Consider the following 24,771-nt stretch of genomic DNA (forward strand, 5'->3'; position numbering starts at 1 on the left):
CGCGTAACCTTAGGTCAACCCCACTCAACGGGTTGTGAGCAAGGTCAAAGCGTAACCCTAGGTCAACGCCGGTCAACGTGTTGCGATAAAAGTCAACGTTTGACAATCAAAACCCTAGGGTAGACGCTGGTCAACGCGTAACCCTAGGTCAACCCCACTCAACGGGTTGTGAGCAAAGTCAACGTTTGACGATTCGAAACCCTAAGGGTCAACGCCGGTCAACGCGTAACCCTAGGTCAACGCCAGTCAACGCGTTGCAACAAAAGTCGACGTTTGATGATTCAAAACCCTAAGGGTCAATGCCGGTCAACGCGTAACCCTAGGTCAACGCCGGTCAACGCGTTGCGACAAAAGTCAACAATCAAAACCCTAGGGTAGACGCCGGTCAACGCGTAACCCTAGGTCAACCCCACTCAACGGGTTGTGAGCAAAGTCAACGTTTGACGATTTGAAACCCTAAGGGTCAACGCCGGTCAACACGTAACCCTAGGTCAACGCCAGTCAACGCGTTGCAACAAAAGTCAACGTTCAAGGATGAAAAACGGAGGTAGTTCAAAGTCAACTCAATGACACGAGCCAAACTCAATTCATCAGCTGTAGACTCGAGACTCCGACGACGGCCAAGCGATAAACGCAGCGCTGGAAGAACTTCGGATATTCGTCAAAGCATCGAATAGTCCGAAAATCGAAGGAGCCAAGAGTTGAAGCTAACTACAGGTCGTGATGCCGACTGAAGGCCAGACCAATCATATCCAAAGTATTCCAGCCTCTTCTATAAAAGAAACGAGTCCGGAACACTTTGGAGGGGGTATCTGTAGGCATCGAAAATTGCCTATAGGTCTCCACGAACGGTTCAGTGTTAAAGAACGACGATGAACATCACTATCTGATCCACATGAGCCTAATCGACGTCGACGAACGACTGAAGTGAGTCAGCGAGCTACGTGAGCGGATAGGACTTCGGAACAACAAAGACCCGGGCCAATCGGAAGCCCGGCACTCTTCACAAAAAGGACAATGCCCTCCGTGCCTCGACCACTCTAAAGACAATCCAACCACCAGAACGGATCGAGCTCTTCGTCACGCATTCAACGCACCTGGAATCACTCAAATCCGAGTTCGTACGAAGAATCTACGGAGGAAAACGATCAAATGCACCTATGGACGTCTCGGAGTTCCGAAACACCCCCAGGGGTGTCTCAGAAATTCCGAGACACCCCAGGGGTGTCTCGGAATTTCCGAGACACCCTAGGGTGTCTTGGAAAATCCGAGACACCCCAGGGGTGTCTCGGAAATTCCGAGACACCCCTAGGGGTGTCTCGGAATTTCTGAGACACCCTAGGGTGTCTCGGATTTTCCGAGACACCCTAGGGGTGTCTCGGATTTGGAGAGACACCCTAGGGGTGTCCAAGCCCCCTAGGTGCCCCATTGCCTATAAATAGCAACCCCTTGGCTCATTTTTGAGGATCTGGATTTTTGGAGAGCCCTGGCGAAGCCCTGCTGCAGCAAAGAGTGATCGTGCGCTTCAACCGAGGAGGAGAGGTCTACACCAGTCTTCATCACCCATTCTCATCCGATCCTTAGTATTAGCCTTTAGCGTTAATACTAAGAAGAGCTAATACCTCGCTTTAGCCGAGGTATACGCTTATAGCTTCTAGATCTCACGCGGATCGACGAAGCTCTGTCCGATATTTCTGGATCAGAAGTTTCTAGATCTCACGCGGATCGACGAAACTCTGTCCGATTTATCCGGAACGGATCTGATTGCCCCGGTGGTCCACGGATATCAACATCCCCGTCACAGGCCAAAGACCCACGCAAGCGAGACCGCACCAAAACGGGATCTCGTGTTTATTTTCGATAAAGTTGTAATCTTTGTTTTGTTGCATTCTTGTTGTAACGTTTAAAGTTGTAACAGATTCAAAAGCAATGAAAACAGCGACTTTCACCGAAAACATTTGTGAAACCTAATCACTATCAGAGTCTTTGCTTGTGGAGCTCTAAGGATCTTTCTTTAACTGCGATCTCTGTCATTAAGCAGTCTTAAGCAGAGCATGGCACTCGAAACTCCAAGAGTCTCTATTACGATTTAACTTTCCCTAAGCCTTCGATTGGTTCTCAATGATCTACTCGAGATTGGCCTTCTTAGCTAATAACAAGTCTACCAGTCCGCAGAGTATGTGGAGTTCATTCGCTTGATTACCCCTACTTAGGCAAGCTCCTATTGGACCTATTTTATTTTAGCTCATCTATCGAGGAGCATCTCTAATCTAAGAGATGGAGACTTAGACATGGAGGAGATGAAGATGAAGAATTTGGAAGGGAAATAGAACTATTTATAGCCTTTTCCAAACCAAAACTTCTAAAAAAATTACATCCTTTAAGATTTGATTGGACCGAAAAAAGAGGCTAAATCTTAGTGGTCAAATCTACTGTGGAACTCATGAATCTTCGATCAAGGGATCTCAGCTGCAAATCAGAGCATGAATCCAAGGGCATAATCTCAACAACAATCACCAATTAGCGAATGTCGGTGATTGGTGAACTTCGCCTTCACAGCTCAAAGTAAGGCGAATCCCACGAATATCTTGAATCAGCCAAACTTTGCTGATTTCTCAACTTTGCTCTAATAATAGGGTAAACGAACTTCATTCCAAGCATAGAATTAGACAAGTACAAGTATTATTGAGCATTCAACACAAGTCTACAGCAAAGTAGATTGAAGATAAAATTTCAACCAAAACAGGACGACTCGAGCTACGTTAAATAGTATATCTCTAGCTATTACCCAAAGTATTTCAATCCCTTCTACAAGTCAAATGCAGGATATTAAAAACTTTGGGTAGGGTCTTGTAGACAGTTAAAAAATATTCGACCCAAGCTAATGTTTAACTAAGAGTAATGAAGTGAACGCCTATAGGCTAAACACATCAAATGGGCCAGAGTCAAGTCTGTAACAAGCTGTAGCGAATCTCACCTGATAAAACATGTAAACTCCACCACACAGCTTATCTCAACCGACTTGACTCGGTCAAGAGTGGGTTGACTCTCAATTCAGACTTTAAACAGAGTCAAAAGGTGTCATTGACTCGACTAAGTCGTGAGTTGAATTTTGTGCTAAAACTGAACTCGCTAGTGAAGTTCGCCATTAATCAGTGAAATTTGCCCATAGCTGCCCACATAGGACATGTCACCCATGATTTAAAAAATGGCTCACCCACATCAGAGGGAGTATGAGCCTCGCCCAAACACCTTCAGCAAGCTTTGGCAACCAATTAATCAGGGAAATTCGCCATTTAGCCGTTTGAGAGCTATTCTCAAGCGGATAACCGCTCCTCCATTATCTCTTATTTTAATGGCAACTTAACCTATAATTAAAGGTCATTAACTCTCTCTCTTAGCCTATTAGAGGAGGAAGAGATTATTCATTCGACACTTACTGAGATACACACATACTCAGGCACACACATAAGAGAAAAATAAAACACCCCATACACGATCAGTTTTCCTCTATTCAGTTCTCAGAGAAGACTAAGCTATCTTCCAAGTAACCAAATCAAGGACCAATAGTAAGAGAACAATGTCTTAGTTGGACCGTCAATGGAGTACAAGATCGATGCTCCACTGGCACGTAGCAAAGAACTCGGTCAATATAACTTTTCTTGTTTCTCTTTTGAGTTATAATCTGTGCCAATTATAATTCAAAAAACCGAAACAATATTTTCACATTTGCTAACCCTATATATGATTAACAAGGTTTATGAGACTATTTTAAGGGGCTTTTTTTCTTGACTTTTGGACTCTAAGGGTCATCTTTACTACATGTTGAATCCATGTTGACATTGACAAGGTAAAAGTTATTCATGAAATGCCACCTCTGAGAAATCTTTAAGAACTCTGAGGATTTCAAGGCTAACTTGCGTATATCCGAAAGTTCATGTGCAACCTCTCCAGATGGTATCAACCCTTTTCCAATCTCACGAAGAAAGGTAAATCTTTCATTTAGAATGTCGCATGCTAAAACGTGTTTGAGCAGATCAAATGGAGTTTGGCTCAACCTCCGGTCCTCACTACCCCAATATCAGGGAAGCCATTCATACTCTACACAAGAGCACTTGATCATTCAATAGACTCATTGCTCATTCAAAATAATAATGAAGGTCACGAGTTGGCCATCTACTACCTCAATTGCTTAATGATTGATGTAGAACATTGATACAATCTAGTGGAGAAGGAATGCCTTACATTGGTGTTTATAGTCCATAAAATGCAACATTGTCTCATGGGTCAAACCATACCCATGCATTGGTGTTCACAGTCACAATACAACATGGTCTGTGCTTCACAGAAAGCCATCAGAGGCCAAGTGATAATGGAGTTTCTCACCAATCATCTCCTACATTCGTCAAAACTCTACGAGGAGACATCGGAAGTTTACTACATAAACATGGAGAAATGTTAGCAAATGTGGTTCGATGAAGCTTCAAGAACTGGCCTAGGCTGCACAATCATGATAGGGGTAGGAATCGTCCTCATGTCACACTAGGATCATGTCACCGTCTGCTTGTTCTCATTGATAGAACATTGTTCAAACAATATAGCAGAGTACAACAATCTTTAATAGGCCTCCAAGCAGCCAAAAAGCTTAGAGTTGAGTGCCTCAAAGCTAATGATGACTTATTTCTAATCATGAACAAAGTGAATGGGAAGGACAAAGTCTGGCACAGGGACTTATGCCTTACCACAAATATAGCATTCGAACTAATCGGCTCACTCAAAGTGTTCAAGTTCAACAATGAACCCAGAGCCAAAAATACCATTATCGAAGCCCTCACTAGGCTAATTGTCACGCCCCGCTTCCCAAAATACTCGGGAATCAGAACATGAACAAGTTTGCGACGTATTAGATTGAGAAGAAATATACACTATCATTTTTTTCTTTTTCTTTTCTTCTCAATCTAGTACGCTAAGCGTCAATTACATAAATCTTAATCATAGGTCCCCGATCATAATAGCAAGAATATAAAGACAATCCAGAATAAGAAATAAACATATCATCCATGGTAAATCATCCCAGACATAAAAAAGTGGGTCAAACATATCCTTATTACAAAAACGGTCTAACTAGGAATAAAAATACATAGTCTATGATAAAAGAAAATACAAATAAAATAACTGAATCCATCATCAAACTAAAGAAAATACTATAAAAGAGTTCTAATGTTCATCAGCTACTACAGAAAAGAAAACGCGTCTAAGCTTCAGTTTGTTCTTCTACTCCATCGGAAGGACACTCCGGCTGGGCATACACCGGCTCTGCTGCATTATCGAACTGGACCTGTTCGTCTCCTAAGTCTGACGCACACTAGAGAAAATAGTTGTACGTCAGTGTGCATGGCACACGGCAAGATCTCACATGAAAAAATAAAACGGTCGAATGACCCATGCTATGACAGTATAATTCTAATAGGAAAGACAATGATACATGTAACCATAAATCTAATAAGTCAAAAAGTAATCATATACTAAGCATGATAACATACAACTATACACATACAATAATCGGGTAAAGTACTAGCCATCCTAAAACTCACTGGTCCACATCTCAAATAAAGTCACATTCATCTCACCGGATAACTGACTATTCACAAATCCCCTACGTGCATCCAATCCAGCGATACGGTTCGGTGAGAGGACTATACGAAATCCGATTTCGGCCTGGTTCGAACTCAAGCAAAACTCGGGTGATGAAACGATTTTACTAACTAAATGCGAAATGGTTCACTTGGCCCAACAAACTAAACCAAGTGCGAACGGTTCACTGGTGTGAGTCTGGAAGATACATCAACAGTCTTATCCGATCACATGAACCATGACTCCCCCATCCTAACTCTTCTCGTTTCTAAGTCCACAATCATAATCCCTATTAAACCCGGGTTCACCATCTAAACTCAGTCAACACACTCACACATGTCACTAAGTCTGTTCATGACGTACGAGGCCACTAAATCATGAACTACTAAGGTTCTCAACACATCAAGATAATGAATAATAATACGACATATTGAACATGATTAAACAAGTTTATGAAGCATGAATAAGAATTATAATGGAACATAAAATGCATGAACAGTCTACTACAGCATGTATGCAATACATGAGGGGGCGTCATTATTATCTTACCACTGGGATGTCCGAACTTCTCATGCAAATTATCAATACTTATATATTCTCTAATATAATAATGTGGTAAAAAGAAAACTAGAAACCGATGTTGTTTTGCACATGAAATATCACGCTCTATGATGATCAGTCATACTATCATAAAAAATAATATTCTTTTTCCAAAATTATTCTTTAAGACTATTTCTCATTATAACTAATTTAAAATTAAAATATTTATGTAATAATACATATATATAATATATATATATATATATAATATATATATATATATATAATATTATATATATATATAATATAGTATATATATATATATATGTAGGCGTATAAAATTCTTAATAGGTCCTTAAGCACAGCTCGGCACAAACGACGAACCATTCGGGGCGACGTTATGCCAACGCGAGCGTCAGTCACGAACGCGCAAAGCAAGTAACACGCAACGATGAAGCGGATTAACGAGGGCGACGAAGGCTAACGAAGCCGCACGCAACAAATAGATACATCCATTCGCGATGCGAATCTAAGCTAACAATTCGGTGCAGTCAACGAGTTCATCCCAACCATAGAACGGATTTGAACTCAAAGACCCGAGGCGGATTCACCAATTGGATTCAGACTGTCAATTCAGCATCCGACCACAACTGAAGCAAGGTTTACTGCCAAATCAGATTCAACAGATCAACAAAAAATCAGAGTCCAAAATCAACCACGAAAAGATCGGAAAAAAACGGCTAAAAAAGCATAACAACGCTAAGGGGACTCCGGCAACCGAGCACCTCTAGGTGGCATCAGTGCCGAGGCCGACCTATAGTGCTTTGGGCCCAAAAGCGCTAGCCACCTATAGGTGGCTAGGTGGGCGAGCCAGACCTAAATAGGTGGCCGGGCCTAGAATCTGGGTGGCCAAGGCAACAGATTTGAGAGCCTATAAATAGAGGCATGGTCATTTTGAAGGGTGGGGAAGCTTTTGGAGGCCGAAACTCTGCGAAGTTGAGACTGAGCTTGAGTTTTGGAAGATTGAAGAGCTTAGAGCATTCAGATCTGGCTTGGCGAGCATCCTACCGGTCACCAAAGGCAGGGAGTCGAATAGAGAGAAATCAGATCTGAGATGCTACAAACGAAGTAATATCACGGATCAAAGCTTGGCCTTTGAATCCCAGAGATACTAAAGGCTATTATTTCCACTTGGTGAAATAGTAGCCCCCCGGCCTGTTATTTCCTAAGTGAGATAACACCCGTCAAAACATCGTGTAGATCCGACGCGATCTAGATCGCGCGTGGTGCCACGATTAACCGCCGGCGTTTGGCAGGAAACCCAAAGCGAGTGACAGCGGCAAAAACAGGAGCTCGTGATTTGTTTCGAAAAAAGGAAAAGGTTGTAATCTTTTTATTTTTTTTTTGTTGATTCGTTGTAACTCGGATCTTATAAAAGCACGGTCTTTTTTTAATACGATAAGCAATTAGCTTGAGAGAAACAATGACTCAATCGAAGACACAATTTTTCTGCCGTAGAAGCAAAATTCCCTGGCGGCCGACCCACGTGGGAGCCAACGATCTCGCTGCGAGATCGTCGCGTCGGCAGCCGCGGATTTCCAATCCCGGTCGAGGAGAGGTCGAGTATGATTCGACCAAAGCCCAAGTTCGAGGAGTATCTTATCATTCCTCGTCCGATGCGCACCTCCCCTCGCAAGTCAAGAAGTTCTCCCTCCAGGAGAAAAGTTCGTTGTTTTGAAGAAGTTCAGAACGCCACGGAGCTAGCTCACCCCCAGTTTGACGCGCAAAGTTGCGTCGGGTGAAGTCCGACCCCGCCGACATTCCAACCACAGGTCCAAACCTCCCTACTACTACTCCAGCCGATGCCTCCACCGTTGAGGGCGTTGTGACTGCCTCTCAAAGAGATCCCGTCAGAGGCGACCGTCAATCAGTGCCGAGGCCGACCTATAGTGCTTTGGGCCCAAAAGCGCTAGCCACCTATAGGTGGCTAGGTGGGCGAGCCAGACCTAAATAGGTGGCCGGGCCTAGAATCTGGGTGGCCAAGGCAACAGATTTGAGAGCCTATAAATAGAGGCATGGTCATTTTGAAGGGTGGGGAAGCTTTTGGAGGCCGAAACTCTGCGAAGTTGAGACTGAGCTTGAGTTTTGGAAGATTGAAGAGCTTAGAGCATTCAGATCTGGCTTGGCGAGCATCCTACCGGTCACCAAAGGCAGGGAGTCGAATAGAGAGAAATCAGATCTGAGATGCTACAAACGAAGTAATATCACGGATCAAAGCTTGGCCTTTGAATCCCAGAGATACTAAAGGCTATTATTTCCACTTGGTGAAATAGTAGCCCCCCGGCCTGTTATTTCCTAAGTGAGATAACACCCGTCAAAACATCGTGTAGATCCGACGCGATCTAGATCGCGCGTGGTGCCACGATTAACCGCCGGCGTTTGGCAGGAAACCCAAAGCGAGTGACAGCGGCAAAAACAGGAGCTCGTGATTTGTTTCGAAAAAAGGAAAAGGTTGTAATCTTTTTATTTTTTTTTTGTTGATTCGTTGTAACTCGGATCTTATAAAAGCACGGTCTTTTTTTAATACGATAAGCAATTAGCTTGAGAGAAACAATGACTCAATCGAAGACACAATTTTTCTGCCGTAGAAGCAAAATTCCCTGGCGGCCGACCCACGTGGGAGCCAACGATCTCGCTGCGAGATCGTCGCGTCGGCAGCCGCGGATTTCCAATCCCGGTCGAGGAGAGGTCGAGTATGATTCGACCAAAGCCCAAGTTCGAGGAGTATCTTATCATTCCTCGTCCGATGCGCACCTCCCCTCGCAAGTCAAGAAGTTCTCCCTCCAGGAGAAAAGTTCGTTGTTTTGAAGAAGTTCAGAACGCCACGGAGCTAGCTCACCCCCAGTTTGACGCGCAAAGTTGCGTCGGGTGAAGTCCGACCCCGCCGACATTCCAACCACAGGTCCAAACCTCCCTACTACTACTCCAGCCGATGCCTCCACCGTTGAGGGCGTTGTGACTGCCTCTCAAAGAGATCCCGTCAGAGGCGACCGTCAAACGTCTTGCGCGGCAACTCGCAAAGGCGATGGAGTCCATCGACGGAGTCCGCTATCACGCGGATCTGAAGAGCAGGAGAGGCAAACAGCCTCAACCACCGATGAATGGCGACTCTTCCAACCCGCCGACAAACGAATGGGTCCGGGTCAAACGGAACCGTTCGACACTTGAGGAGCGCATTCGCAAGCGTCGCGCACTATCAGCGCAGGCACGGGCTCAAGTCCAAGAAGCCTGTAGAAGACTGCAGAAGGACGTGGCCAAGAAGCCGTCACCAACCCGTCAAGTATGGAAGCCAAAGTCTGAAGCGGCAATTCAGGCTAAGGCAAAATTGTTGCAGCCTTCGAAGCAAGGTCAACCTCCGGCGAATCAACCAAAGTCGCCGATAATTCCAATAGCTTCTCCGGGAGATCATGCAGAATCATCCCGAAGGAAGAAGCCAGTTTTGGAGCGCCTCGGTCCACTTCCTGATGGACGATGCAAAGCTCCTGTTCAAGATCGTTTGGGCCCGATGAAGAAGCCCTGAACGACTCAACACGCTGGGGGTCGCCATCACCTCCAACATGACAAAGAAATCAGGGCAGTTACGCGCACTAATTTGCGCATTGAAGTCCAAGAGCCCGCTGAGAACTCACGCCCACAAAGGCATGTTTCGAGGCGTGTAACTTTTGAAAGCCCAAAGAAGGCAGTTCACCCTTAGAAGGAAACATTATCATCTGATGACGATAATGTTATACCTGAGAAGTCGTGCCAACACACGATAGGTTACTCCGATTGTCAAACTGACGAGTTGTACTATCGTGATAGGAGCACGAGAAAAACCAGGAAGAGGAGTCCCCGAGAACAGGAAACTCAATACCCCTGTTCCAAACTCATTCGGGCAGTATTGTCTGAGTGCAACTGCATCAAGGCGGTCCCCGAAAGAGTTTTGGTTTTTGAAAGACTTAGTACCGAAATGCAAAAACCAAGACCTAGGCGTTTCCGACGAGGAAGAAGAGTAGTCGAAGATGGAGAATTTCCGAGGGTCACCACCAATATGACCAGCAAGGGGACATCGGCACGGGATAATCTCGAGTCGATTCTGAAAGCATCCCGGCCTAGAACCCGTCTGCAGTCTGGAACCATCAAGCGAGCAACTTATGGTAGAGTTCGGATAAGATTACCGTCAGAAGATGAAGAATCGGATTCCTGCTCTGCTGTCACATCAGACAATATAGTATCCAGCGAGGGACAACCCCGCGAGTCACTGATGATAAGCGCGGAACAAGTAGCCAAGATGCTCGAAGAAGCCATGGCTAAACAACAAGAGAGCTTCAAGTTCGAAATGCAGATGGCCATGCAGAATATGAGAGAAATGCATGACCAACAAATCCAAGCACTGATGAACCAGCAAGGTGAACCAAGTCGTCGTAACCAGGTTAATCAGGAAGATGAGGACACAAATGCGAATGAAGCTCATAATGCCAATAATCCTCCTGTCAATGCAGGGGGTAGTAACGAGAATGCCAACGAAGACTCAGGTGAAAGCTCGAAGATTAAAAACCTCGAGAGCAAAATCAATACGTTGATTTCTGCTCAAGAGATGAAGAAGACGGGCATTCCGTGTCCATACCCAAGAGAATGGGAGTCAATCCCCTATCCGGCGAAGTTCAGTCTAATTAACTTCACGTCGTTTGATGGGAAGGGTTCACCCACTCAGCATTTGATTTACTTCAAATCGCACCTGGGTATTATCTCTGGTAATGAGCCTCTGATGGTACGGTCCTTCGTTGGCACTCTTCGCGGAGCCGCCTTTGATTGGTATCGTCGCCTTAAGCCAGGAAGCGTGAACAGCTGGGACGACATGGAAACTAAGTTCCTCGCTAACTTCTTTGACGACGACACCGAAATATCCGTCGGAACGTTGCTCGACGAGAAACAAAAGGAAGGGGAGCTGGTCGACACCTTCGTCAAGAGGTTCCGGAACAAGGCGATGAACTGTCGGGACCCGATCACTGAAGAGTTCATCCTACAGACTTGCCACAACAACCTTGCATTGGACGTGTTGGAAGCGATGGGAACAGCACCGTCTGACACTTGCTCATTATCAAGCCGGTTCAGCTCATTATCAGGCCGGTTCAGCTCATTCGGGCACAGAAATTACTCCAATAAGGTATACGAGTATAAACTATTCCCTATTTTTGGTTGAGAAGTTTCTGGAGAGTATTTTTTTTTCTAAAAAATATTCTTAAAGATAACTCAACAATACTCTGAAAAGTATACGAGTATAAACTGCTTCTTAATACTCTAATAAGGTATACGAGTATAAACTATTTCCTATTTTTTGTTGAGAAGTTTCTGGAGAATATTTTTCTAAAAATATTCTTAAAGATAACTCAACAGCACTACGCCGGACAACGCGTCGCAAAATAAAGACTCAACGCCAACATTCAAGGGTCAGTTCTATGTTGAACCAACAAACACGAGCTAAAGATCAGAAAACCAGGAATCGACTTCAAGTCCAAAATTCCGACAACGGTCAGACAATAAATGCAGCACCGGAACCCTTACAGACATTCGACAAAGCACCGAACAGCCTGGGGGACTGAAGGAACCAAGCGTTACACTGACTGAAGGTTGGGACAATCATATCCAAAGTATTCCAGACTCTTCTATAAAAGAACGAGACTGAAATACTTTGGAGGGGGTATCTGTAGGCGTATAAAATTGCTTATAGGTCCCTTAACACAGCTCGGCACAAACCGACGAACCATCGGGCGACGTATCCAAACGCGAGCGTCAGTCCACAACGCCAAAGCCAAGTGACACGCAACGAAGCGGATTAACGAGGCGACGAGGCTAACGAACCGCACGCAAACAATGGAACGCAAATAATGGAATACATCCATTCGCATGTGGAATCAAGCTAACAGTTCGGTGAGTCAACGAGTCATCCAACCATAGAACGGATTTGAACTCAAACACCGAGGCGGATTTACTGCCATATTGGGATTCGGACTGTCAAATCAGAATCCGGATCAACAACGAAGCGGGTTTACTGCCAAATCAGGATTCAGATCAACAAATCAGAGTCCAAATCAACCACGAGACCGGAAAAAACGACAAAAACCACAACACCTAGGGGACTCGGCCAAAACCGAGCCACCTATAGGTGGCAAGAGTACAAGAGTATAAACTGTTCCTCAATACTCCAAAGAGTACAAGAGTATAAACTGTTCCTCAATACTCCAAAGAGTACAAGAGTATAAACTGTTCCTCAATACTCCAAAGAGTACAAGAGTATAAACTGTTCCTCAATACTCCAAAGAGTACAAGAGTATAAACTGTTCCTCAATACTCCAAAGAGTACAAGAGTATAAACTGTTCCTCAATACTCCAAAGAGTACAAGAGTATAAACTGTTCCTCAATACTCCAAAGAGTACAAGAGTATAAACTGTTCCTCAATACTCCAAAGAGTACAAGAGTATAAACTGTTCCTCAATACTCCAAAGAGTACAAGAGTATAAACTGTTCCTCAATACTCCAAAGAGTACAAGAGTATAAACTGTTCCTCAATACTCCAAAGAGTACAAGAGTATAAACTGTTCCTCAATACTCCAAAGAGTACAAGAGTATAAACTGTTCCTCAATACTCCAAAGAGTACAAGAGTATAAACTGTTCCTCAATACTCCAAAGAGTACAAGAGTATAAACTGTTCCTCAATACTCCAAAGAGTACAAGAGTATAAACTGTTTCTCGAGACTCCGATAAGTATATGAGTATAAACTGCTTCTCAACACTCCGATGAGTATACGAGTATAAACTGCTTCTCAACACTCCGATAAGTATAAGAGTATAAACTGCTTCTTACGACTCCAAAGAGTATACGAGTATAAACTGTTTCTCATTCCTCCTACCGGTATAAGAGGTTAAACTGCTCCCTGATACTCCAATAGGTATATGAGTCTAAACTATTTCCTACCATTGACGGGAAGTTCCTGGAGGATATTACGCTAATATTCTTAAGGATAACCCGGTCGGACAACAAAATCAAACCCAGTTCCAAGAGAGAAGCTGGGGGTGGATAATCCAATGCATCGGGAAGTTCCCGAAAGAATACCACATGGGTATTCTTAGGGATAACCCAATCATTGTGGAATTGGTGAATAAGAAATTCACGTTCGAACTCTGAAGGTCAGAATGTCTCTTCTTATTCTCTAACTCTTATGAGTTATTTTTGTGAGAAGAGATCCAATCTTCTGGTAGGTTAATCTTTCCTCACCAAACCATCCGCTGATCAAATCAAACGACAGTGGACCCACCAACATTCCCATCTGCCAGTCATTGGCGTTTCTCAGACTCAACGTGCTAGGTCCTAAACGCCTAACATTAAAGTCTCCCTTTGAGTGGTAATACGAGTTGGCACTTTCTTTGCTACCCGTATTCCACTCTCTTTGCGTTCTGGTCAAACCTATAAAAGTTAGGGCCAAAGCCAAAATCCCCTCTCGATTCCTCCAATGAACGAGAGGTCCACCTTCAAATCGAGCGATCAAACCTTCCGACAGTTAGGTCGTCTCAAACTCCTGCTTGGTCAAACATTCATACAGTTAGGGCCACAGCCAAAATCTCCTCTCGATTCCCCCAATGAACGAGAGGTCCACTTCCAAATCGGGTAATCAAACCTTCCGACAGTTAGGGTTATCTGAATTGTTACGATTCTCGGAGTGGAGATCCCACTCTTAGTTTCATCCTTCCGGATTCTGGGGGTGGAGATCCCACCTCGAGTTTCCTTTCCAGCTGTAGATAGAATATAAAATTCTTCCTCTTCAGCACCGGGAGATAGAATATAAAATTCTTCCTCTCCTCGGACCTTTCCGATGCTCGGAGTGGAGAACCCACTCCCAGTTCATCATTCCGGATTCTGGGGGTGGGGGATCCCACCTCAAGTTCCCTTTCCGGCCGAAGATAGAATATAAAATTCTTCCTCTTCAGCACCGGGAGATAGAATATAAAATTCTTCCTCTCCCGTTTCTCAATCTGTCTTTGCTTTTAGAAAAGACACGATTGTCAAATCCGGGCACTCGATGCACGGGGAATTTTATCCCGAAGCCTGAGTAGGCTAAAGTCAACGCCTAACACGCGTTGCCGGGTAGTCTATTCCCGTGAGAAAGACGAAGTCTACGTATTCAATATCGTAGCACTAAAAGGGTTAACTCTTTTAGCTTAAACGTCACATAGGAGCGGACTTAAACAATCCGCATGCTAGCCCGACTCAAACGGTAGTCGGTAAAGGCTAATCAAATCCGTTGAAGGCTGGGGATTAGCCCAAAATCCTAAAGTCAACGCCTAACACGCGTTGCCGGGTAGTCTATTCCCGTGAGAAAGACGAAGTCTACGTATTCAATATCGTAGCACTAAGAGCGTTAACTCTCTTAGCACAACAAAGTCAACGCCTAATACACGTTGCCGGGTAGTCTATTCCCGTGAGAAAGACGAAGTCTACGTATTCAATATCGTAGCACTAAGAGCGTTAATTCTCTTAGCACAGCGTCACATGCGGAACGGACTTAAACAATCCGCATGCTAGCCCGACTCAAACGGTAGTCGGTAAAGGCTTATCAAATCCGTTGATGGCTGAGGATTTGCCAAAAATTCTATAACTGCGAGTCATTGATGAATCAACTCCACTAGTTGGTCTCGTGACTTGAACACCCAACAAATTCAAGACAAAATTCACACATGCAGATGAATCAACTTTAACAGTTGGTCCTGCAACCCCAACATTCGGGACCGCGATGCTCCAATACCTTAAGAGCTTAAACTGTGAGTACTCCAGCAAACGTACGAGTATAAACTGTGTTAATGGCGATCCGTAAACCCTAAGGGTCAACGCCGGTCAACGTGTAACCCTAGGTCAACGCCAGTCAACGCGTTGCAACCAAAGTCAACGTTTGGCGATTCAAAACCCTAGGGTCAACGCCGGTTACCGCTTAACCCTAGGTCAACGCCGGTCAACGCGTTGCAGCAAAAGTCAACGTTCGACGATTCGAAACCCTAGGGTGGACGCCGGTCAACGCGTAACTTTAGGTCAACGCCAGTCAACGCGTTGCAACCATTCAACGTTCGACGATTCAAAACCCTAGGGTGGACGCCGGTCAACACGTAACCTTAGGTCAACGCCAGTCAATGCGTTGCAATCAAAGTCAACGTCCGACGATTGAAAACCCTAGGGTGGACGCCGGTCAACGCGTAACCCTAGGTCAACGCCGGTCAACGCGTTGCGATAAAAAGCCAACACACGGGGATCCGAAACCCTAAGCCAGCACAATGTGGCGGAGGTAGTTCAAAGTCAACTCAATGACACGAGCCAAACTCAATTCATCAGCTGCAGACTCTGTTTGCGGAAAAAATTGCTGTATTCATTGCTGCATTCATTACAACTTTAATCGTTACAATGAAATAAAAAGCTCTTGGAGAGGATGATTTTTGTCGCATAAGAAATGGTTTGGGCTTATGCACTATGTGAAAGTTCTACATTGCTTGCTTGATTAGTTGCATTTTGCATTTGGCATTTCTCTTTACCCCATTTTTGATGGTGACAAAGGGGGAGAGAAATCTCCTCATTTGTTGCATATATTTAGGGGGAGCTCATAGATAGGGGGAGCACCTATCTATAAGCTATCTTATTTTTGCTCTTATATAATGGTTGGTTGTCATCATCAAAAAGGGGGAGATTGTTAGCCCTTATGTTTTGATGATGTTCTTACAACCACCATTATCGGTACTAATGGCTTATTGAGTGTAAATGTAGTAAACTCATTTGTCAAGCTCGTTAGTGCCATTAATGGAGGATGGATGGAATATATGCTACAACGAAGATATCCAAAGGAGGAGGAGGCCAAGAGATGAAGCAACGTTATTTCAAGAACGACAAATTCGATCAAAAGCTTCATCCGATTCAAGCTATATCAAAGCTCAAGTATATTGCTCTCTATATGAGGATATTAGCTTTCTTTTGTTTTTCTCTCTAGTGCTAGAATGTAGGCAAAGAGTTACTGATTTTACTTGAAGCTATTGGGAATCACACACGTTTTCATACTTATGTTTTTAAGCGTTTTTCACAAAATACTATTTTTCACAAGTATGAGTACCTATCTGCAAAATTCTTTTTCCAAGCAGTTTGTTTTTAGTATTAAAAACATTTTACAAAGTTTCAGAATTTTCAGAGGTCAAATAAATATTTTGCAAATATTTCAAGTTGGTCAAAAATCAGATTTCAGAAAATATCAGAAATCGGTCGACCGGTCCGGTCGACCGATCCGATGACCTTTCTTCAGTATGTTTCCAGAGTGTCGTCGGTCGACCGGTACGGTCGACCGAATTTTCAATCTTTAATCGGTCGACCGTGCCGGTCGACCGATGAGTCTCTGTGTGTTTTACGAAATTTCCTTAGCTGCTCGCGGTCGACCGAATTTTTCGGTCGGTCGACCGAGGGCATTTTTCGGTCGACCGAAATTTCCTTCGGTCAACCGATTTTTGCCTCTGGTCAGCCGTGACTTTTTTAAACGGTCATTTACATCGTTTACTGTGCTTTCACTTGTTAGTGTTTGGCACAGTCTGTGATGAGGGTCTGAAGAAGAGATTATTATCTCATTTGGGAAGATTTGTTTTTGTTTTAAAATGATTTAAACTTTTCTATATAAACCCCCCAGACCTCTTCTTCTTCCTAGCCCTAACGTTTGAAAAACCAGAGAGCTTTTTCTGTTTCCTGAGTAAATTTTCAAAACTCTGTTTTTCTCTCTGTTTCAAGTGTGATTCACCTCCCAGCTTCAGTATACCTTCTCTTTGCTATAAGGGCTGTGTAAAGAGAGGTTCTTGCATTTCTTTCTTCTGCTGTGTGAGTGAGATCTGTGGAGATCTACTGTGAGGGAGTGTGATCTGTGAGATCAAACTGTGTAGTGAGAGAGATCTGTGGAGATCGCTGTGTAGACGAAGTTCTGGCTTCCAAACCGGGTGTGTAGTGGATTTCTCCTCGAGAGTGGGGAGCGGGGACGTAGGCCAGAGGGCCGAACCTCGTTAACACATCGCGCGTCAAGGATAACGAACTCCTAACCTTATCTCTCTTACTTTTATCGCATTTTTGTTTTGTGGTTTGCTTGTGCTGCTTTTTAATTGCATATTAGAGCCTCTTGACCCTAATCACCCCCCCTCTAGGGTCCAACACATTCAAGATAACCCATGTATCGAAAAGTTTCCAGAAGAATACTACGTGTGGTATTCTTAGGGATAACCCGATTATTACAAAAAGTGATAAATAAGAAATCCACACTTGGACTCTGAATGTCTTCAAAGTTGGAACGTATCTTATTGTTAATATCGAATTCACCAACCCTCATGAATACTTTTGCTTCTTATTGTTAATATCGAATTCACCAACCCTCATGAATACTTTTTCTCAGACGAGATTTGACCACTTTGATAAGTCAATCTTTCTTCACAAGACCCGCATTGGTGTTTGACAATTCATAATCTTTTACCACAAAATCCCCCACTGATCAAATAAATTGACGGTGGGTCTACCAAAATTCCTATCGGTTAAGTCCATTCAAACTCTTGTCGTGTTAGTATACTAAACACTCACGTTGTTAAAATACTAACACGACACTTAAATTCTATCCACTAATCTTTGGCAATTTTCAAACTTGGCGTGTTAAGTCTTGATCACTTAACATCGAAATCCTTCATTGAGTGGCTAGTACAAGTTGGCATTTTCACTGCTATCTGTATTTCACTCCCACTGTTTTTTTGTCAAACCTATAAAAGTTAGGGCCAAATCCAAAATTTCATCTCGATTCCTTCCATGAATGAGAGGTCCATTTTAAATTTGAGCAATCAAATTTATAAAAGTTAGGATTGCCTCCAACCCCACTTGGTCAAACCTACAGATGGTTAGGACCAAGATCAAAATGCCTCTTTCGATAAATGAAAGATTTTCATCTTTTCCTATTCGGCCAAACCTATAAAAGTTAGGGTCAAAATCAGAATTTCACCTCAATAAGTGAGGAACTCTTTTCTTAGATTAAGCAACCAATCCTATAAAAGTTAGGGTTGCTTGAATCTTTTCAATTCTCGGAGTAGAGATCCCACTCCTAGTTTTACCTTTCTGGATTCTGGGGGTGGAGATCCCACTTCGGGTTTCTTTTACAACTGGAGATAGAATATAAAATTCTTCCTCTTTAGTTTTAGGAGATAGAATATAAAATTCTTCCTCTTCTATTTTGGATTTGTCTTCACCTTAAACAAGACATGGGGATAGAATATAAAATTCTTCCTCTCTAGCATCAGATTTGTCTTTACCTTGAGAAAAGAAACAATTCTCAACTTCAAATCTGTGCACTTAATGCACGGGGGATTTTATCTTGATTCCTAATTCAAGATAAGCCTACTTCTAACACACGTTGCCAGTTTAGTCTTTCACCGAGTGAAAAAACACCAAAATATAATTCTAGGGAATTTTATCCCGAAGCCTAAGTAGGGATAAGTCAATGCTTAACACGCATTGTCGGGTAGTCTATTCTCATGACAAAGATAAAGTCTACGTATTTAATATCGTAGCACTAAGAGAATTAACTCTCTTAGCACAACGTTACATGCAGAACGGACTTAAACAATCTGCATGCAAGCCTGATTCAAACGGTAATCGGTAAAGGCACATCAAATCTATTAATGGCTGAGGATTTGCCAAAAATCCTAAGCCTACATCTAACACACGTTATCGTTTTAGTCTTTCACCAAGTGAAAAAAGGCACCAGAATACAAGTCTGGGGAATTCATCCCGAAGCCTAAGTAGGGATAAGTCAATGCTTAACACGCATTGCCGGGTAATCTATTCCAGTGAGAAAGATTAAGCCTACGTATTCAACATCGTAGCACTAAAAGAGTTAACTCTTTTAGCACAACGTTACATACGGAATGGATATGAAACAATCTGCATGCTAGCCCGACTCAAATGGTAGTCGGTAAAGGCTCATCAAACTCGTTGAGGGCTGAGGGTTTGACAAAAATCCTATAATTATTATGGTTGATTATTCTAAACAGAATGAGACGTCATAATAAAAGAGACATAATGAACAAAAAGAAAATATCTTCTATTAATGAAAATTGAGTTTGCAGGTACAAGAGTTACAATAAATCTACATGAAGTTTGTGACTACGGACTTGCTGTTCAAGTATAGTTAATTCCTCTACATAAGCTCGCTCAAGCTCACGCTGTAGTTCAACCTTGAAGGATTCTTCAGTAACGGATAATGTTTTCGCGGCCTCTTCATCCATCTTGGCTAGCTTCTATTCCGAGAGCTCCAACTTCCCGAAAATCACAACCTGTGAATGCTCTAGGTCGACCTTCATCATCTCTAAGATAACCAAGACATCCTCTTCTGCCTTGAGCTCCTCCTTAAGCCACTCTATCCTAGCCTCGCTCGACGTAATGGATGACTTTAGTTGGCACAAAGCTGTTTGTTTCTCAACAAGGGCGACTTTCATTTGATCCACTCGATTTCGTTGTGTTTTAATTTTGAGTCCAGCCGAGGCTCGAGTATCACGCCATGCCTGTAGATGAGATTCCATTTGGGCAGCTATGTATGATGAAGTACCAGTAGATACAAGGAAAAGAGGATATAAATATCTTCGAAATCTTATTCAAAGTTCAAAATCAGCATTGGCATAAAAATGTACCAAGGTTGAGTGATGTTCCTTCAAGTTGACACCCTACACCTGGCTCCACCTGCACGGCCTCACGAACTGTTAGGGTTGTCGCTGATGTCGCAGACGTAGGCGTACCAACCTCATTAGTTGGTCTCATGGCTTGCTCAACAGGGCTAGCCCCCGAAGCTGCAGCAGTCATCTCTATCATTAGGATTGTGAGTTGAGTTTGAGCGACTGACGACTGAGCCTCTATGATGGTTCCTGCCAACAGCAAGAAATCAAGACCCTCAGGACCGTTAGATACACCAACAATAGTAGTTGCATCAGTCTCAATGACTGGTCCTACAAGTATAACTCCCCTATGGTTAAGTAAGACTGATAAGTGAATAATTTTCACAAAGGGAGAAAATTCATACCGGTAGAGGAACCAACCTCGATGAGTGGTTCGACGGCTTCATGATGAATTTGTTCTGACAACATATCGTCGAACGGCCTGTCACCAGATCCCAAAGGATCTTGTACGGGGTCAGATGAAGGTGTGTTGGCTGCGTTGTGAAAGGTTTCTTTATCACTTAAACCTCCCATCGGAATATCTATAGGAAAGCCTAAGTGTGAGACATGAAAAGTCAAGAAGTAACGATGAAAGGGAATTAAATTTACCTCCAGTAGCAACAATATACCCTACGATCCCAGCATCAGCACTCGCCTCTTGTAGCTTTTCTAAAAGAGCCAAAAGCATATAAGAAATTAGAGGAGGGACGAACTCTAAGTCGTTTAATGCCCGATATTGCCACCTGAAAGGTGTACTACCAGTAATAGATGTACCTGGGCTAGCGATCATTGTAGACAAACCAGATTCTACAACGGAACCTTCACTGGTTTCAAGGGCCACATCTGCTTTAGCACCTGTCGGATCCTCGGCCATAGCCTCATCTACTTGTGGCACAAAGCTGGATCCTCCAAAAAATTATAAGTCGGGAGAAGCAGGGTTGTACATCATTGCGTCTTCTTCATAACCCCCTAGAATATAAAATTTGCTAAGTCTAAAAGCTTGGTAGATGAAAAGACTGAAAAGATGACGAGAGTCGAAACATTACCTTCCCCACTAATGAGCGCATCGCCGGCCACCCCCGTTTGAGAAGCCTGGGGTTTAGCATGTCGTTTGATGGTCAACTTCAGTCGTTTCACAGGTCAGGCCTCTTTAAGATCCATAGGTATGTCCTGTGTTGACGTAGCATGCGACTCAACTTGCGATCCACTTTGAGTTGTGGTCCGAGATCTAGCATGAGTGACAATGCTACTTCTCCCCTCTTCTCCCTCGAAACCTACATCTGAAAGTTCAACCATCATTCTATTATAAGTAGGCAAAATTCTCCACTTATTTTGAGCTTTATGTCGACGAGCTCGATCAGCGATCGATAGATCCCATAGCTCTTTATAAAAAGACTCAGACAAACCTGCCGCATGTTCCTCAAAGTCGCTGTTGACCTCCATAGCACCACCAGCAATGACTTCATCCTCTTTGGCTGAAGCGAACGATTCCTCTTCTACTTCCTCCATTTTCTACTTCCTTTTTCCTGAGGGACCAACAAGCTTATTGTCGCGTCTTCTTCATTCCTGCAGATTTTCTCGGACCATCCTCTCAGCAATATGCGACGCAGCTTTAGCCATCAGCTGCTTAATTGGCCTTAGAGGGACGGACTCATTAGCAGCCATAAGCCATTTGCAACATAAGTATGTCAACTATAATTAGCGTTCAGTATTCGGAAGACTAAACTTGGCGCCAGTACAGCCCGTCCATAGCCAAGCTTGAGCGCCGTCTACTAGTCCGCCACGAGTTTGAAACTGTTGGTTTGGATTCCCGACGTATAATTGGACGTATCTAAATTAACGGGCAAACCGGCACGACAGATAAAGTTATAAATAGCAGTGTTCCTTCACTCCAAAAACGAGGTGGCCTGGCCTTATGTTCATTAGCCATCTGAAACAGCCAACATCAAGAGAAGTCTGATTTGTTCCGGGCGCTTCTACGTCAGTGAGCAGCCCACTATATCGGCTGGCAAATCGGGGGAAGCATGGATTGAATACCCAACCCTTGTGCATGTGCAAACTCTTCTTGACATCCGAGAGGTCCCGAGCTTTATATTTGCACTCCTCGAGTAATTGTAGCAAAGGAGTGGATAGATCTATATTAGTTGGGGGTGATATCAGATCGGGATGATGAAGAACCAGCCACTCCATCAGATAGGTGTAAGGAAGCTCCGCCTTCGCCGTAGGGATCTTCTCGGATAGAGTCTCCTCCGTTTGAGTAAAAGCCGTGACCACTTGACAAAGCCCACGATGGATGTCGGTAACCACTGCTGGCAAAAGAGATAAGATCTTTCCACAGGCGAGCTGGACAATAAGGAATAGCACCTCTATCAGCAAGGTGTCCTAGGTCTGATATGGCACCACACACTTCTTCAACCAAAGTGCGATATAACCAGCCAACAAAGTCTTGGGGTTAATAGACTTCTCTGCACAATATAAGAAAGTCTTAAGCTTAGTCCCTACAGAGAATCTACCTTGGGCACTCGTAATGGTGTAGGATCGGGCATCACATTTCTCAATCAACTTATTGATTTTCGAAGGAGTTATCGGTTTCAGTTCATAAATAGCTTCGTCGGATTTTTCCAAATTCTTGAATAGATAACCCGAAAATTGCTTCAGGCTTATTTGAAGAGATTTCTTCCTCGCATTTGGGTTAGTTCCGGCTAAGGCTATCTGATAGTGATACGTGAGTTCCCATAACGTGTTGTATCAAGCAGGCTTGTGGGTTTTCAATTGAAGTAGCTCCCGGTTAGAGGGAAAATATCCTGATACGCCATATCTCCCATTTGCAGTCCAGAGACTTTGTGCATCTCATGGAGAGGTAGTCCCAATTCTCCATTTTGGGTAAGAAAAGTGTTGGTATCTAGATTGTATAGCTCTATTAATCTAGTGAAGTGAATAACATTCATCGGTAATCCGTATTGGGTGGCACGGATAGCTTCATACAATCCTATCGCCTTTAATTCAGCACCCCATGGGTGGAGGACATTACCTGTCATCCTACCCCACCATAACTTATCTGAAGAATGAGACCAGCCATGGCATCTATATTTTTCGACAGGTAGCTCTCGCCCTAGCTTGGCAAGGCGATTCTTCACTGTGAGAGCCACTATAGGTAACTCCCCTTTAGGTGGGTCCTCTAATCCCATTACACCGGGGAGTTATCCTATGAGGTGTTTTCTACCACTGGAACCCAGGAGTGAATGGCTGGTGACTTATCCGCAAGGAATATTAGTATGCTCTTCTGTCAGAGTCCATGACATCTGTCGAGTCACCGCTTGCCTCCGCAATTCCGTTAGTGAACGATGATGAGGGAACGAAGGAAGATATAAGCAAGCTGTACCATCACTGTATAACCACCGCTCATCCCCGAGGGTTATGGTGGTTGGATCTGTCACGGAATCACCGAACATATAATGGGTCTTCCTTAAAGGGTGAGCAGGATCTGTATCTTCTGCGAACAACACGTCTGTAATTAGCTGGAACGTGATACGGCGACCCCCTTCCCGTACCAACTTAGAGAGTTCATTTGGGAGATCCGAAGCAAACTGAGAAGTGGGTGGAATCGACGCCAGATCGTCAACAGTAGTGTAATATCTACTCCTATGGCTATCTATCTCGAATTGAGAAAATGGCGTCACAGGGTATTCAACTGAAACAAATAATGCATATTTATTAAATGCGGTTATGAAGAAACATTAAGGCGACACAGGGCGTTGAGTTCTTTTCACCAATCTGTGAGATAGAGTCACTACCTTATAATTGGCGAGACGATTTTAACTGTATCATGAATACAAAAGATAACGTACATTGTCGCGTGAATAGCACGGTGAAGTACCCCATCTTACGGAACGTGATACGGAAAAAACCACCTTATATTGCCTTAAGATGCGTTTTGACCAAGCAAAACGTATCTGATAAGCATCAACCCCCATAAGGGAGGATATCAACTCTTCCCAATTGCCTCACTAAGGAGGACAAAGCGGGGATATATATATATATATATATATATATATGATATTTATATATATATTTATATATATATATTTATATATATATATATATATATACATATATATATATATATATATTATATATATATATATACGATAACGCGAGAGGGTTAAAAGTGTTTGACAGTTAGGCGAGATCATTTTGAGCTGCATTATACATGCAAAGCACGATGAACATCGTCACATGAATGATACGACAATCCAACTGTTCTCCAGAGTATAATACAGTAGGAAATCGCCCCAAAAATTGATTAAAATGTGTTTTGACCAAGCAAAACGTATCCGATAAGCATCAACGCCAACAAAGGAGGATATCAGCTCTTTCTAATTGCCTCACCAAGGAGGACAAAACGGGGATGTAATATAGAAGCATCCACCCCCACAAAGGAAGATATCAGCTCTTCCCAATTGCCTCACCAAGGAGAACAAAGCGGGGATGTAATATGCAATATGATATGATAAATATTGAATTCATGAGCAGAAAATTATAAAGGCCTACAAGTAAAAGACAGAGGCTCCTTCTCAGGTGACTGAGTGGCTGAGCGGCTCCTCGGAAAGCGTGATCTCCTTGTCGACATGGCTAATCTCCAACAAAGATCAACAAGTCAATTAGATCAAGAATCGAGATACATAAATCAAAGATTAAAAGGGAAATTGTGAATTTTAACTAAAGAATTTTTTGGTTAAAATCCAATTAAACCTATATGACATTCCAATTCAAGTTAAAGCGAGGGGAAAATCAAATATACAAAACC

This window comes from Asparagus officinalis, chromosome 9 (genome assembly GCF_001876935.1).
Source record: "Asparagus officinalis chromosome 9, Aspof.V1, whole genome shotgun sequence".
NCBI classification, from domain to species: domain Eukaryota; kingdom Viridiplantae; phylum Streptophyta; class Magnoliopsida; order Asparagales; family Asparagaceae; genus Asparagus; species Asparagus officinalis.